This window comes from Tachypleus tridentatus, chromosome 13 (genome assembly GCF_004210375.1).
Source record: "Tachypleus tridentatus isolate NWPU-2018 chromosome 13, ASM421037v1, whole genome shotgun sequence".
NCBI classification, from domain to species: domain Eukaryota; kingdom Metazoa; phylum Arthropoda; class Merostomata; order Xiphosura; family Limulidae; genus Tachypleus; species Tachypleus tridentatus.
In genome coordinates this window covers 89,873,522-89,887,338 of record NC_134837.1, presented here as the reverse complement: position 1 = coordinate 89,887,338, position 13,817 = coordinate 89,873,522, and the positions used below count along the sequence as shown (strand labels likewise).

General features: G+C 30.9%; 2 long non-coding RNA genes across 5 annotated transcripts in view; one reads left to right on the top strand and one right to left on the bottom strand.

Moving 5' to 3' along the window:
* The window catches only part of LOC143237428 (uncharacterized), a 16,899-nt gene extending 3,082 nt beyond the window's left edge, over positions 1-13,817 (top strand). The window contains exons 2-5 of one of the 3 annotated variants that reach the window (XR_013020066.1): positions 2,872-4,693; positions 10,231-10,361; positions 12,340-12,542; positions 13,575-13,817. This is a non-coding gene — a long non-coding RNA (uncharacterized LOC143237428). Of the gene's footprint in view, positions 1-2,871; positions 4,694-10,195; positions 10,362-12,339; positions 13,023-13,574 lie in introns of those variants that run through there. The other 2 variants (XR_013020067.1, XR_013020065.1) reach the window with 2 other exon arrangements.
* LOC143237429 (uncharacterized) lies at positions 5,616-11,669 on the bottom strand. Of its 2 annotated transcripts, none has more exons than XR_013020069.1 (3): positions 11,331-11,669; positions 8,516-9,651; positions 5,616-5,742 (listed from the first exon to the last, which is right to left on the bottom strand). It is a non-coding gene; the product is annotated as an uncharacterized LOC143237429 (long non-coding RNA). The 2 variants fall into 2 exon arrangements; XR_013020068.1 differs by having other exon boundaries at positions 5,666-5,821.

Sequence of the window (13,817 nt, the reverse complement as noted above, 5' to 3'; positions counted from 1 at the left end):
GTGACAAAAGAAATGTCAATTAACTGCTAGTTCACATGTTGAACGTGTCTCACGTGCATGACAATGAGAACGTGAGAAAGGGTAGGTGTTTTTTAACAACATACACGAATTTCAACACTCCTCCCTTAATCTGCATACAGAATATCCTCCTTGTAAATATCATTATTTTTTTATATAGAGTTATGTAAAGAGCTAACCTGTCGTTTTTGTAACTTTAAAGGCGGTTTCGCGTTTTACGAATAATGTAACTAACTTTGAATATTTTTAAAACTGATTATATAAATTCAGATATTTATTGCTTTCCAAAATTCAGTTTTAAATTTATTCTGTAAGCAAAATTAAAATTAAATAAAACTGTGACGAACTATATGTGCAACAGCAACTAATATCAGTTATGTCGAAAAATGAATAAAAGGGTTATTTTTTATATTAATAAAAAGGTTATCACTTATAATCCACAGTACAAATGTATAACGCATAACATGATCCCAGAATCTTAGTTGACCAGAAAGACATTTAAACATTTAGATTATTCCATGATTCAGTTTTAATAACTTAATCATAACAGACATTATCCACCAAATTTATTTTTATAATGTTTAAGACTTTTCTCTTTTCTCGTTTTCTTTTCGGGAAAACACTAAATAGATGTTAACATTCAAGATAGGGATATGCTTATGCCACTACATGTGCAGGTAAGTTTTAACCCTTTGACAGAGGGTAAGAGATGTATCAGTCCTGGCAAAATTAGTGTTTGTGGGTATACGTGCAGCTCACCAAGACATATATATATGTCCAACACTAAAGAGAGGAATTAGACATGACTGAAAAAAATCCCGACAGCTCTCCTAACGTTCGACTTTGATAATGCTGGATATTTCTATCGCCATATGTAAAAGTATTAAAAGCATATTCAAGCACACAAATAAGGAACCTTCGAATAGATGATTGTGGATAAAATGTACTGATTACTTTGATATTAACTGATCCAGTAGTTTTTCTAAAGGTGTGCAGTTTAACACTTCATGTTTTTCTTTAAGAAACTTACCGTCGAAACATTTAAAAATTGTGAAAACAAAATAAAATAAAATTAAACAGTCCGTTAGAAACTGTGTTGGTTGTTATTGTTTTGAATTAAGCACAAAGTTGCACAATGGGTTATCTGTGCTCTGCCCACCACGGGTATCGAAACCCGATTTTTAGCGCAAAGTCCGCGAACATTCCGCTGAACCACTTGGGGGCAATTATGTTTGTACATCTCTCCCAGAAATGTTCTAACAGACGTAACGTGAGATTCAATAAAAATATCATACTTAAACCGTATTTTTTAATTAGCTTACTAGCTTAACTAAACATCTATTCAGGATACTGTGTGATGACACGGTTTTAAAGCTGTTTCTATTCAGCTGTTGCCGCCTGAGTTCTAACATCTTGCTCGGGCTGATTTCGTTAATTTGTTATGTTTGTTTTGTATATCAAATATCTCGTACACGTCTGTAAAAGTTAAAAACCGCTGACCAGAAAGAGGCCAGTATGATTAAAAATTAAACCTTATTTCTCGGTCTTGAAATCGGTTGAGCTTGTATACGTAAGAATCGTACAAAATTTGTTTGTGAAAATCACTAAGAACAGGTGTTGATACATGTTTATTACTATGAATATCTAACAAAAACTAACGGGATGAATAACTGTTTACTCTCAATGGTCGCCAAAGGTTAAAACATAAAAGTATTTCGTGTCTACACGTGTCAGTTTGTTGGGCGTAATGCATAAAATGCTATTACATCTTCTAACGGATTTAATATTACATATTTATTTTAATATATATGTTTGTTTCAGTTTAATATACATTTAGAAATGCATGTAACTTACATTGTTAAATATGTATTGCGAAAGTCCTATCTGTTCTCTAAATTTATAGATTTTCGAATGCAAGAATCAACAATATATATTTTATATTGTTGCCAACTGAGCTTTCAAGAATCTCTCCTAAAGTTCATAAATCGACGCGCCAAGAAACAATTTTCAGAATATTATTAGTTTGCTACAATTTGTTTATTATAAATCTCAGAAGCTATAATTGTGATTAACGCTTATTAATCGGAAAACTACAGATATTTGGCCGGAGACGTTTATAGATCTTCAGCATTACAAACCGTTTAACCCCTAAACAGTGGGAATATTGTAAGTAGCAGCATCAATTAATGATGGTCGCTGTTTAACGGTTAACTTCAGTGAATTAAGTTCTGACGTTAGTATTTCTACAATGGCATTAGATATTTTCGTCGGGATAAAACTTCACCTGTAAATAAGCTTGCTGGTTTCCCGCTAAGTGAAGTGTACCTGTGTAACAACATAGAATTAATTGCGCCTCGTAAATCGTCGATAAAATATTCACTTCCAGACCAGATAGAAGATTCGGTATTGTTTATAGGTTTGTAAAATTTTTTGTATATAAATCATTATTTGTAATATTTATCTGTAATAACCGTTATTATAAATTCTAGTGTTGCTTGTATATTAAAATATATTTTGTTAAAAAGGAAAATTATGTGCATAAATCTTGTTAGCAAATATCATATATTTGGTACACATTCAATTAACTTCTAAATTAATACTAATATTTTAGGCTATATAGTATCGTAATACGTTAGAATAATAAATTGGGGCCTCGTCCGAGATAAATTATAATATGTAACAATTTTTACTTTTAAAACCTTGAAATTATTTTAGTCTGTGTAAAATCATTGCTGCATACATTCTAGTTTTCTTTAAAAAAAAATGTTTCAGTCTGTACAATAACACTTCCAAGGAAAACACATTTTATCTTCCTACTAATCTATTTAGAGATGGTTATTTTTCTTCTTCTAGGAATCGTTAGATGTGGTCAGCAACAGGAAGAAGTTAATATGTCAGGAAGGCTGTTTTACTTGACTTTTTATTTTTTGCCTTTTACCGAAACTTGTGGTCAACACATCTGAGAAATAGACAATCTGGAGTTCATTTACGTTTTAAATGCACGTGTACACATTTTGCTTTAATCCTGGATTATGACTGGTCCGATTATGTGAGCGAGTGTTCCCGTACAAGACGCTTTTAGCTAAGTAAGGATAGAACTGAAGATATTGAGCTGATTAGTTTCAATTATAATATTTTTTTCTTAATTTTAACCGCTTTTAGATACAAATGACAAAGAGCTTTTACAAAAAATAAAAATATGTAGTACATTATACTCTAACATAGTGTTTACGTAATGATATAAAAGCTTTTATATTACTACATTACATATTTTCTAAAAGCCAGGAATATCAAACATTGTTAAAAATGTTTTTGAATTACACTGTTCTGACACTTCGAAAGTGGAATGAAGTTTTATTTGATCAGAATTGTTTATAAGACAGATAGTTATCCCCTTCCTGTCTTTTCTTGTTACAACATCAAAGAATGTTATACATGCTTGTTCTTTTCAATAACTAGCAAGTTTATATAAGTTACAAATGAACCGATTTTGTAAATGTGAAAAACAGTAACGTCTGGATACGTCAGATTGTTTTTTGAGATCCTTGGTGAGATGTTTAGAATTAATATATTTATAAAATATCAATTTCTCAAATTAAATAGGGAATACGCTACCAAACATAAAACATTAAATAGGGAATACGCTACCAAACATAAAACACATCATAAATTTTTAAGATTTTTATTCTTTTAAACACTGAACTGGAACAGGATTAAACTCCTTATAAAATGCCTTATAAAATAATCGCTTCTTTCACGCGTTTAACTTTTCTTTTTACTGCATACGATATTAGAACTGTATTATTATGGATAAGCTACGATTTTATTGATAGAAAGTGGGACTTTTACTACTATTTTTTTCTTCTGATGCCCACCAAATGTTACAGTCTTTATATTTTTTTAATGTTCGTTACTAGGCTTATGGTAAAAACAAAACAAAAAATTGAACCAATTTCTGAGTATCAAAACAGGGTTTCTTTCTTTCCAAAGATTTGCTTTGTGATTTTTAGTTTATTTGTTTGCATTTATCACTATTGTATTTAACATTTATGTTAAACAGAAAAAAACAAAAAATGATTTGTTTAATATTTCAGTGCAATGACAAAAGTCTCATTTACATTGTACTTAGATTAAATGCAATTAAGAAATCAGATGTGTATTAAAATAAGTGTTCTCACACATGTGGGAAATGAGGAAAAATAATAACTATGAGCAAAATTATAATTTCTCCCACGCAACAATTCTTAATGTAGAAAGAAGTGATAATATACGAGAGTGGCTCACCCTAGTGTCATAGCTAACCTCATCATCCCAATGAAAAACATGTTAGCTAATGTAAATTACTAAATGTAGTTTGAAAATGAATTCGTTTAAATAAATAATGTTTTGAACATTCGCGCAAAGTAATAGAAAGTTTATCAGTAGCTGTCCCTAGTTTTAAACTTACAGAACAGAGGGTACGCAGCGAGTAAACACCTCCCGTTGCCAACTCTCAGACTACTGTGATCGAATAGTGCGTTTAACTGTCACTTATAACAAGTACGCAGCCATGAAGTGCAAACCCCAAATTCTTATCGTTAATGCGATTACAGTTTGCGAAAATGAAATGCGAATACTGATTCTTGGTATACAGCACCCGGCACACTAACCAATCAAACACTTCTAGTCTGTATTTGTAAGTACAATAATATCTTAGTTTTGCTCGTATGTACAGGAGTGGTTCTATATTTATCCTTCATTTCTATCTATGTTTTACTTCCAGTTAAATCATTTATTACTTTTATTAATTTGCAATTGTTTTAACACAATTCTATGGTTTTTCTGAAATAAATTTTACTGTTTACTTACTGAGTCAAAAAAGAAAATAATTAACAGTTACAATACTTACCAATCAAGCTTTAATTTTCGATATTTACAACTATGCTTTCAAAACTGAGCCTAAAATATACATCGTACTTGCATATACGTGTTAAAAAGTGTTTACAGTAGTTGATATTTCTTGATAGAGACCACTGTTATAGGAAATAATAGTAAACAAAAAGTAAGTAATCGTAATTTACTTGCAAAAGTAAAATTTACTACAAATAGTGATAATGTTCGATTATATATATAAAGTAAAAAGCCGCATATGAACAAGGCATTAGAGCTTCCTTTTCTTTTCTAAAATGTTTGAAAAGAAATGTTCATAAAAACATAATATATTTAATATATGGGTTTCTTTAACAAATATGTTAATGTGTGACAGGATCTCAAACTTCATTTAGTTACGATATCTATAAAATATTCTGTACTTTCTGTGATTACAAAATCGCTTCTATACAGCTTTTTATAAAGTATTATATTTCTTGCTTATCATCGAAATAAGTTTTAGTTTTGTTTATAATAAATCATTAATCATCACACGCATAGTGAATAAAATGTATTTGTCATAAATAATTGAGGCTAGCAACGAGACTCTTCTCCTGACAAATAGAAGGAAACACATATTTCTGTCATAAATTCATTAAGAAAAAAAATTAATTTATACAAATGAAGTCATGTGCACTTTTACCATTTTCACAGTAGTCCTTTAATATCATAAATATACAGATCACTAGAAAATACGAGCCATGATTATAAACATAATTAAGCTTGAAATTCACTGTTTTGGTCTTTTTTATTTCACAACACGATAAGGATTCACAGAAATATGATAACTGCCACATGTGATAACTGCCACGACTTCTATATTGGAGAAACAAGTAGAAAAATGGAAACCAGATTCAGAGAACATAAAAGAGTCACCTTCACACGTTTTCGAACACTGCAAGTCAAATAAACACAACATAACCATAGAAAACACTCAAATACTAAATAAAGAAACAAACATAAACAAACGCAAAATTAAATAAGCCTTACTTATACAACAACTTAAACCCAAAATAAACCAATACAAAGGAACGCCTTTATACCTATATTAAATATAATAAAATAAATTATATATTCAAACATCTAACACCGCCCTCTACATTCCGACACTCAGTTACACAACCCCTTCCAAATATGTGGTCAGCTTCCGGTCAGTTACCTCTTTCTTTCTTTGTGAACCTGATGATGACCGAAGAAGGTCGAAATGTTGTTCGCTCTTCTACGTAAAATATCTTCTCAACCCAAACGAGCCGTTTTTGCATATATATTTTTAAACGATACAATTGTTCAATGGTGCAGGTAGTTATATCCATGATGTCATCGATGTATTTGTCATATAAACGTATCAACTAAAAGTTGCCCAATAGGTGATATTTTTCCGCTTTTTTTCCTTAAATTTATAGTGTATAATGGATTTACTAACGTATATTTATTTTAATATCGACGTTTGTTTTAGTTAAGTATATATTTAAAAATGCTTGTAAGTTATATTGTTAGATGTATATTGCGAATTTCCCGCCTATTCTCTACATTTATAGATGTTTTACATTGTTGTTAACTCAACTTTCGAAAACATCACCCCAAACTTTTATAAATCGACGCACCAAGAGACAATATTGTATTGTTGGTTTATTACATTCAGTATACTATAAACCATGAACGCTATAATTGTAGTAAACGCTTATTAATCGGAAACTATAGATATTTGACAAGGAATATTTATAGATTTTGAACATTACAAACTGGTCAACCTCAGAGAATTACCTTCAGACGTTAATATTTGTACGAGAACATTATTAAATATCTTTTTCGATGAAAAGGAAATTTGTAAATTGCGTGAAGCCGGCTAAGAATAGAGCTAGCTAGCTTTTCCGTCAGTAGAAGTGTACTTATGTATCAACATTTAAATAATTTGCTCATCGTGAACTGTTGATAAAAGATTCAGTTCCATAAGAGGAAGAATACTCAGCATTTTTTGCAAGTTTGTAAAACTCTTTTATATAAACCATTATTTATAATTTGTAATAACCATTATTATAAATTGTATTGTTGTTTGTATATTAAAATATAATAGTGTTAAGAAAGAAAATTGTGTGTATCAATCTTGTTGGCAAATATCATAAACTTGTTACATATCGACGTTCAATTAACTTCTATATTAAAATTAAAATTTCGACTATTTGAAATCATAATACGTAACATACGTAACTTAATAAATCGGAGGGTCGTCCATGATAAATTATAATACTTTTAAAATCATATTTATTTTTAATTTAAACTATATGTGTTTATTTCAAATTTCACTTAAGCTTGTAAATAATATAACAAAATAAAAACGATATTTTTTCTGTTTCAGTAGTTGATGCTTTCACAGCAGTTATTTCGCTTTTTATTTCCACCAACCATGACAAATAAATAAATTCTTCGTTACCTTTTATTTCAACATGTTTTTGAATGCTATGTTAGATATTGATAAAATAAGAAACCACAATTCAACCAGAATAGTTGGTTGCCATTTGAACTCTATAGTTACCATACAATCCCATACACCATTAACAGTTGTGACGTCGAAACTTTTCAAAACATATATAGATGCTTAAGATAGACTGGAAGACGAAGCACTATCTAAGGCCTTGTTCACGAGAAAATGATGTGATGAATTAGAACGTGCTTGTACATGTATCTGTCAACAGTAAGGTGTCATTAATTTTGTATAAACCTCCAATGTTGTTGGTTGAAAAGCATCATACATTTACATTGGTCTTTCAGCGTATTTAATTCTAGAGATTATACTTTGGCAGTGGGATCAAACAATCCATGGTTGATTATTGCCAAACAATTTAAACTCTTATGCAGCCATAAATAAAGGGCATTGTTTAAAGTGAGATACTTATTTCAGGTTTTTAGATTGGTTATTTCTCCTAAGCAATCATTTACGTAGTCAATAAGGTTATTTCATGATCATGTGTATCTTAAAGATCTGAATGTAAAAATCACCATTTAAACCAGTACTTATAACTAGGCCATTGGCAGGATCTTTTCTGGATTGTCATATAACGTACAAAGTAAACCCCGTGTTATTTAGCATCACTATTTGATTAAAGTATAGGTTTGCTACCTTCATCTTTCTGTCTTCAACAGTACTTGTTTCACGCACTCAGAGTAACCATGCAGCTTAGTCTAAAATATGAAATTTTACTAAAACTTTACATCAATCTATCCTATGGTGTAACATCCACTACTTAATTGTTTGATTTTACACTATTTTTCCGTAACATTTATGTCCTGGAAGCCATGAGTGCAGCATTACAATACGACATTGAATAATATGGATCTCCGTTGTTGTTGTTTTTTATAGCCATTACGCTATTGTGCCACTTTTTGATTAGTTGGATAACGGCAAGTCACAGTATAAATTACAAACATGTGTCTGTGCTTTGGTGCAGTTCATCAGTTCATTTTCATACAATACAATACAATAACATTTGCATCTCATACCAATTTGTTTCACTGTTTCCATAATTATTTCTAATATTTTATATGCAAGCATCAAATAAAAATTACGGTAAAAAGTAAGTAAAAAACTTACATTACGGGGTGTAACACAAGATAATTATAAAGATGTGACAGATTATGTGTAGCTCATTGATAATCTCTCATAACCGATATGGCGTAGAATATCTTGCAGATGTAAATACTTCAGTTATCACCAGGGGTGTTACCATGCTGTTTTTCGCATATTTCTTACGTGTTTAAATGGGCCTGTCTATCACAGAGTAGCTCATTCAATCAACATGAAACTGAAATGTGTGCAGAGAAGTGAAGAAATGTAATGTCGTTACACCAAATAGTTCAATGCCGAAGCAACTGCAAGAGAATATAGTAGAGTGCCCAAAATCTGTAGAGAGCCTTATGACAATGATTAAAATTAATGTTGAGGTCAGTCATTTACAGCAGAACGGGCCAGCGCAAGGGCATATGGGATTAGCAGTGCACGTTATGTCGTCCTGTGTCTGAATTTGTCAATTTTCACTCTTTACAAAACTCTTTGGTTAACTTTGCAAAAGTCTGTTTTACAAATTATATCTTGTTCAGACACTGAAGGAAATGAGTTTAATTCGGTGTGTTGATTTTGTGTTGTAATTTTTGGTAAAACTAGACGGAAGTCGATAACCAATGGGTACCCATATTTTATGGACTGATGAGGCACACTTCACCCTTTCTGGAAGTGTCAATATACGCAACTACATTATTTGGTCGGAAACAAATCAACGTGTAACATTTCCCGCTTATTTTCACGGTGTAAAGGTAACAGTGTGATGTTATTCTACAGCTGATTTGGTTATTGGACAGTAATTTTTATTGTAGAACATCATAACCAATTTTATCCTCATGTTGCAGCAATAAAATGTGATAGACATTCCGTTTTTCATATGTAATTATCCTCCTCCGCATATTGATAACAAGGTGAAACATGTCTTGTGGGTTCACTTTTAAGACAAAATCTTTTCACGTCACTTTCTTTCTGAATAGCCACCTCGTTCACCGAACCTAACACAAGTTGGCTTCTGGTTTGTGGGGGGTGTGGATATTTGTAGTCAGTTCTAGACATGGGAAGTGCCCAGTATGTCAGATGAGATGTTCTTTGCTGCTTTAATGTCCACTGTAACAGGGATGCAACGCATTCTTGATGTCAGAAGAACACAAACACTCTTAGAATAATTGCTGTAAATAATCAGACATTAAGATTTAGTAACACCAATGGCGGCAACATATGATAACTACAGTATTTACATTCACATAACAGTTCTAGCACCTCTGTGCAATCTCCCCTTCTTACGTCAAACCATTTGCAATATATGATAGGTTAAACTTCGAAACTTTCTTTATAATCAATCTGTATAAACTAGTACTTACATATAATAATTATTTTGCATTACCTATATTGGTTAATAGTTACTAATGAAGATAGATTGATAAATTAATATCGAAGGTGTAACACTTACCACAGCCTGATATTCGATGTGGGTGTTTAATGTTGCAAGAAATAATAATTCAAATTACTACTTTTAATGAAAATTGTTTTTACAAGGACTGATGTAAGACAAACGTACAATGTATTACTGTTAATAAACTAAGATATTGTAGTTAACAGTATGTTAAATGCAATACAGATACCATTAGTAAGGTTTCAGATATCTAATCTTTTATAAAAAGAAACATGTGTTACGTTGTGTCACGCTTAATTTCTCTTGATTTCTTGAAATAGAAAGCGTCATAAAAAACCAAAACGTATTTATCCAGGTAGAATAATTCGATTACTGCCTGCCTTTTACGATTTCAAAGACAGAGGTGCAAAGTGACTGTGAAGAAAATGAGAGGATTGCTGTGAAACCTTAAATGTAGTATCTCTTGAAGTAAAGACATATTGTGAGGTAAACCTTGTAGAATTTATCACGAAGGTAAAAATATCGATTCAATTTTAAACTTAAACAGTTTCTGAATTAAGCTATATTCTGTTATATCACCAACGTTTTAAGTAAAAAAAAATAGACCTTTTCTTTAATCAACGGAGACTAAATTAAGATATCAACTTTTTTCAGTTTGTTGTCTATATATTTGATTTTATACTTTCAGTACGCTGGTTAAGAACAGTATTAGGTTATACTTTTGTTGCTAAACAATACCACATAAAAGTCATTGTTGGAACAGTCTTAGAAAAGTCAGTTAAAGTAACAACTTCTAACAGATTTTTAGCAATAATTATTGTATTACTATTCCACGAATTAATTTCATAAATGGTTTTAATTTGAATTGGCTAACAAAGGAATTTACTGAGCTTTTCTGTATCTTTGTTGGTTAATTTTGATTTCAAAAACAAATAATTATTATTTCAATTACCTATGAAATGTGAGGATAGGATATACTTTTTGGTGGAAGTGCTAGTATTTATCCTGTCATTTTTAACGGGATATGCTAGTATAACAATAAGTCTTGCATAGACAGATATATTACCTACTAAGACATCTAGCAAAGTTATATAGTGAGGTTAATAAATTCAACTTTACTGTACGTATGATAACAAGGATTAAAATAACCAGTACAATCTTATTCTAATAGAATACAACAAATATATATAGCTTATCATTCATACTTTGACCCAGGAACTATTGTTAGAGGTTTCATTACAATGAATTCATAACGAATAAACACTTGAAAAGAGAGATAATTCTGCTATACTTAATAAATTATCTTTAAATTATACCTTTACAAATGATGTTCTTGACATTTTTATTCATCTTCTTATCCATAGTAAGGAACAAAAGCAATAAAATGATTTAATTAGTAACAAAAAACATAAACCGATACTCTGAGTACTTGTAAATAATACGTGTATTACTTACCACGTTGAAGTTTGCTAGCTTCATGGTAATATATACTTGTAGTACTACACACGATTAACTACAGGATTTGTCGGTAAACTAATGTATCAGAGCAATGAACGAGTTTAATCAATGACATCCGGTGCCCTTATTGCTTATCTAATTGCTCTTCCTATTCGATTCCTTTAAAACGTCTAATCACCCAAGTTCAAGGGTAATAGATACGACAATGTCATGCAGTAATAACTTTAAATACTACCGATATAGTCACGTTCACACGCTTGGTGTATGGTTTAATACTAATTAACTACTATGACGGAAAGAGCTTATGACAGTTTAGAATGACTCCCACGCTGTGACGAAAAGTAAAACCTAACTATCCATGTCCGATGTTTATTGTATATTATGTATTGTAGTATTTCAAAAGAGCAAAGTATTTAAATGGATTGGCGGAAGTCTCTCCTGATAAGCAACCTTTTTATTTCCTTGTTTTCGAAAGCTTTTTTATATTAAATAGAAAGAGTCATTTAAATATGGATTTATGTTAAAAACTTATATAAATATGTTCATTTAATTGCAATGTTATCTTAAAAATTTGGACTGATAAAGTAAATTTCTGTGTGTACGACAATACTAGAGCAAGATTTGTTTACTTATAAGTAGTTATAAAACACTTATATGAAAAACGTGAAACTCTTGTACTCACTTATAAGAAATAATATTTAAAAAACAATATAGATGAGGCTAAATAAAGGAACTAGTAGAATTATTAAAATGTAGCAAACATAACTTTAATCTTTGGTATGCTATTCACAGCATGATTTTGGAGCGTAAATGTTTTGTTTTCGTTCGTTGGTTAGGGTAAAAATCATTCAAAATAAAGAGGATATTTAAATCAAATACTTCAGCATAACACAGTACGAAATACACTCGTTTGTTAAAAACAGTACTGAATATATTTGTCTGTTGACCAATTATGATCAAGTAAAAGGAAGATCCCAGATATAATGAAGATCTTGTTTATTTACAGCATGGCGTTCTTGAATAAACAGTTTCTTAAGAAGATAAGTTTACAAAAGAAAACTGTTTTACACGCATGAAAATACAGAGAAGTTGCATGAACGAGAAGCGAGACAAAACCAATTTATTAAGTTTAAAAGGAACTTGTATTACTGAACTAAACGATTTGCTTTGTTGTTTTTTTTATTCGTCTGTGGAATGCTAATAAAAAAGGTGATCATTTTTTCTATTGAAATAATAAAAATAACGTTTCTACAAGTATTAGTTTAATTTTTAGTCAGTAGAGACATACCAGTTACAAGTAAGAACCGTTTATTTACACTAGCTAAAAGATAGAGTACAAAGAGAAAAATGTTACATGTAAGGTTTCGCCGAGTCAACCGCAGCATCAACAGACATTACGATGCAGTGGCTGACAAATTAAAACGCTGTTTGTTATCATTTCGTTTAAGGTTTTCAAATTCAAAAAAATCTGACGTTAGTTAAATATATAAAATATGAAATGAAGGTATACTGACTTGAAACCATATTTTTTTTATGTATAATGGCTCCACTAAAATTTGTAGAAACAAATGATTAACCAAGTAGCTAATAACTGTGCTATAATGGTGAAAATGAACATCATAGCTTACAGTAAGGCTCAAAAAAAGTGATAGAAAATATCCCCAAGATTTAATGCCTTAGAGCGAAAAACTAAAAGAGGGAAAAAGAATAAACCTTCTATCCTTCACAAAATAGAGTTATCGTAAGGACTCAAATATACCTCCCCCTTCAGTGTCACAGTGGTAGGCCTGTAATTTTATACTACATGAAATCGAATTTTGATACCAGTGGTGGGCAGAGCGGAGATAGCTTTTTGTACAGCTGTACGCTTAATAATAAACAACAGCAACAAATACGTTTAAGAAATATGGATATTCAAGCTTCTTATTGTTATAAAGTATTATCATTTTCGCGCAAATTGACAATGAAAGTAATTTTTTTCAAGTTAAAGAAATACAACTCACTTTGAACCGGATCAACAAACACTGAAAATTCGATGTTGTTTCCTTTGTTACTTTATTTGCTAATATTTTATTTTTCAGCTCTTACCATGCTGATTCTGTTTTAAACAAAAATGGCTTCATGTTTACAACTTTACTGACCTAGTTACTTTTGGTTTTTAAACTAAGTATGTAAGTAACGAGATTATATATAAGAAAACAGTGTTTTTTGGTTTAGCGAATCAGCCATCTGTCATTGCAGATCTGCTGACAGACTCTACAAACAGCCTGAAGTGTAAGTAGTTATTTCGGCGCAAACCTTTTGATTGAACATATTCATATCTGACCCAGATATTCTTCATAACAAAAACTGAAGACCGACAGGCAGAAAATCAATTTTCCGGCTCTTCTACGTTGATTGTTGAAGGAAGTTGAGCTGTCACCAGCTACCCTATTGTTGTGGTTGTTACAATAGCTACTATCCGTTGTTGAACCCCTGTCTTTG